The 4,162-nt window shown below is 38.8% G+C and overlaps 1 pseudogene; it reads right to left on the bottom strand.

The window, feature by feature from the left end:
• Positions 1-758: 758 nt before the first annotated feature.
• On the bottom strand, positions 759-1,777 carry LOC101650094 (annotated as a pseudogene).
• Positions 1,778-4,162: the final 2,385 nt, after the last annotated feature.

The following is a 4,162-nucleotide window of genomic DNA, read 5'->3' as shown; positions in this document are numbered from 1 at the left end:
ATATATATATATAGAGAGAGAGAGAGAGAGAACCCTGCCTAGCCCATACCCTTTAAGGTTCAATTTAATATTCATAACCTTCATATGCACTATTTAAATTATGAATAACCAAAGATAATTTCAAAGAATCAAAACCTTCACTTCCCATGCTCTTTGCAAAAAACAACCCTGTGAACTGCTTGGCCATATCTGACCTCCAGCGAGCCATAAAAGAAAAACTGCCACGAGGCAGGAGTCAGACAAGTTTCCAGTCTCCATCTTATTGATTTGCTTCTCTAGTACCCGACTCCCAAGGTACTAAAATGTGTTAGACCGGATTGAATAGAGAAACAAATCCAGTGGCATTCCCATATCCATAAGATAGAGCTTTATATGAAGAAGTAATTATATATCAAGAAAATATCCCAGCTCAGTCCATAAGTCCAATACTAGTCCATAAGTCCCTCTTCAGACTCACTCAGCCACATGCAATGATGCAGAATGCAGGGATATAACGGGCCCGTGGGTGCAAAGTCATGTGTATCCAATGCCAGCGTAAACATGGCAGGGCTCCAGTAGCTCTCTGGGTCAGCAAGCAGGAAAATAAAGGAGGGGTGGGTGGGGGGCGGGAATGGGGGTGGTTCCCTGAGCCCGCCTTTTTACCCCCCTGGGCCCTCGTTATAAGAAGGCTAAGCCACAAGGAGGAACCCTCAGGCTATTTCCTGATTGACAGTTTGGATACCACCCCTACATTTAAGTTAACACGAGTCAACATAAATTTATGTAGCTACCACAGTGAAATTTCCGTAGAGATGATAGCTGCCTGCCACCAGATTCAAGCCTGGCTGCAGAGCATCCTTCTCAGAGGGTTCACTCATTGAACTCTTTCTGTAGGTGCCAAAAGCGGTCCCAATGTTACACAAGACGGTTGATGTGGGAAGCATCCTCATGGAGATCAAAACAGACCACTCATTTACCATTTTTCTCTGGTTCTATTATGATGGCAATTTTATCTTCTTTTAATACAAGAACACAAGTGTTCTTTCACACGTCAATAACCAGATCGTTAGAGAGGGTGTCCAGTTTCGTAATTTGATCACGTCTCACATTTGTAGTCAGTGATTCCAAAGAGGTGTACAATGTCTGCCTTGCAACTGACAGTGGAGATGGACTTGATGGTGGTGCAGAGTGAGTTAGCAGTTCGGTCGTCTATCCTGTTGTGTTAGTCCGAGTCATCTAGAGAAACAAATCCAGAGAGACTATATGTGTATAAGAAAGAGCTTTATATCAAAGAGTAATTGTATGTTAAGAAAACCTCCAAAACCAGTCCAGATTAAGAGCATCAATCCAATATTAGCCCACAAGTCCAATACTTGTCCATAAATCACTCTTCAGATTCACACAGTTACATGCAATGGTGCTGAATGCACGGAAATCACAGGCCGGTGGGTGGAAAGTCCTTTGTGTCCAATGGCAGTGGACACATCTCCAGGGCTCTGGCTGCCACCAGCGTGGCTCCATGTGGCTTGTCAATATGAATGTGAAGCAGAAAGTGTGTCCCCTCTCCAGAGAGGAAGAGAGGAAGTCCCATAATCCTCATGAGAAGGCCATGCCCACAAAGAGGGATCACCAAGCTGTGACCTAATTGACAGGCCAGACTCCACTCCTTCATTCTTATTCATCAAGTTGACATTAAATTGTTTAACTACCCATCTGTGTCTCAAACATACCTGCCCTCCTCCATGATGAGGCGGGTCGGGGTGTTGACATTGGTGTCAAAGGGTGCCTGGCATGTCATGTTGGGGACAGGCTATGATAAGTGGCAGGAAATACCCACAGGTGCTGTTTTTATTATTAAGAGGCAAAATATTTTGATTTGTTTTAATGTACTGAGGCTGTCTTGTGTCCTAACATAAGGCCTCTTTTGGAGAATATTCCATGTGCTTGGGAAAGAATCTGTATTGTGCAGTTTTGGGTTGGATTACTGTATGTACGTATGATGTGAAGTTGATTCACTTTGATTTTGAGATCTTTTCTGACTTTTAGATTTCTCTATTTTTTTCTTTCTCTGAAAGTATATACTTTCTCTGAATATTAGTATTATTAAGTCTATTAAGGCATTGACCTATTTTTGAGTTTTTTGTTTCATGTTCAATTTTAATAAAATTTGATTTATGCATGTGGTGGTTACATAATTTCATGTCAATATGAAGATATATAAGAGTGTAGGGGTGGCATTCAACCTGTCAATCATGTCACAGTCTGATGGTGCCTCCTTGTGGGTGTGGCCTTCTCATAAGGAGGGCTCTGGTAACCTCCCCTCACCCGCTTCTTCTTTCTGCTGGAGGACTCTGGTTGTTGCCAGAGCCCTGGAGATGCGTCCACCGCCATTGGATCCACAAGACTTTTCACCCACTGGCCTGTGATATTCCCGTATTCTACATCATTGCATGTAGCTGCGTGACTCTGAAGAGGGACTTATGGACTTGAGTTGGACTGGCCTGGGATATTGTCTTGATATATAATTACTTCTTGATATAAAGCTATTTCTTACACATATCTGAGTGCCCCTGGATTTGTCTCTTTAGTCAACCTGGCCTAATGTACTCTGGTAGGTTTCATTCGCTATAAAAATGTTTATCATCTTTATGTCTTCTCGTTGGATTGACTCTTCCATAATTATATAATTCCTTCCATATCTTTTTCTGATTTTTGCCTTAAAGTCTATTTTATCAGATATTAATATTGCTACTCCTACTCTCTTTGCGTTCCTATTTGATTAATATATGTTTTTCCATCTTTTTTTTCATGTGTGTTTGCCTTTGTGCCTGGAATACATATGTTGCACACAGCATATTGATGAGTTATCCTTTTTTATCCATTCTGCTGCTCTCTGTATCTTGAATGGTGCTTATAATATATTTACATTCATTATAATTATTGGTAGCTATGAGTTTACTGCATCCATTTTTCTATTCAATTATTTAATGCTGATGGTTCCTTTGTTCCATATAGTTTTCTGTACTGAATTAATTTTGTTCACATATTTTCTTATTTCTTGTGTCATGGCTGCTGTTTTAGTGTTTGGTGAAATGTTATGGTTGTCTTGTTTTTACTTGGGTGGGAAGATTTATTCATTTTATTTGAGGTTACTCTGTAGTTTATTATGAACTTTCTCACTTTAAAACAATCCATTAAATTTTCTTATTATCTTGATTTCTCTCCATTTGGAAGTTCATGTACTATACCAGTTATCCTCTCTTTTTGCTTTGCAGTTGCCATTGCTTACAAATTGATGTCTCTGACTCCCTATATTCTGTCTTGCAGCTTTATTTTATTTCTGATATTTCTATGTTTGTGCTGGTTTACGGTTCATGTTTTGTGTCTTCATCTCAAGTTAGTGTTTACCACTAGTTACTGTTCTCTGTTCATAGGACCCCCATTTATTGTGTCAATGTGGTCTTGTATTGGCTTCCTAAACTCTTCTAGAGTTTTATCTCTGTTTTCCTTGATTTGTATATGATGTCTTTGTTTTCCTGTATCTCCTTTTCAGTCCTTTTAAGAGCTCTAAATGCCATTCTTGTGAATTAATTATCAGGTAGTTCCAATAAAAAAATTTCTCCTCTGGAATATTGTCTGACCCTGTATGTTTATCATTTGTTTGACCTATTGTTTTTCTGCATGTATCTCTGTGTGTGCTATTCAAAGTTATCTGTTGCCTCTACAAGAGGCAACATTGTCATTATTTGTTGTAATTACTTATTGTAATTATTTGTTGATTGCATGTTGGTTGGTTTCTCCTTGTTTCTTTTGTACTGTTTTAATATATTAAGAAATAGGGTGGGTGTGCTACTCTAGTCACTAGTTTCTCAGTTCTGGGACACTTCCTACCAGTGATCAAACAGAATGCAGAAACTGTCAAACAATAGCATTAAATCACAGGCAAGTAAAATTTTGCTAAGGACTATTTTTAAATGGTGACACAAGTACAACAGGGAAATGTTGGAAATTCAAATGGACTTCAAAAGAGAACATGGAATGTGAAATCATATTGTTGATATCAGATGAATCTTGACAGAAAGCAGAGAATACCATAAAGGTATTTAACTGTGTTTCACTGTTTATGTAAATATGTTCTACTGTGTGTATCATAACAAATTATGGGTAATATTGAGTAGAATGG

This window comes from Echinops telfairi, unplaced genomic scaffold, assembly GCF_000313985.2.
Source record: "Echinops telfairi isolate 266 unplaced genomic scaffold, ASM31398v2 ScPeMD7_34;HRSCAF=130, whole genome shotgun sequence".
Classification (NCBI taxonomy): Eukaryota; Metazoa; Chordata; class Mammalia; order Afrosoricida; family Tenrecidae; genus Echinops; species Echinops telfairi.
This window is presented reverse-complemented; position numbering and strand designations above follow the sequence as displayed.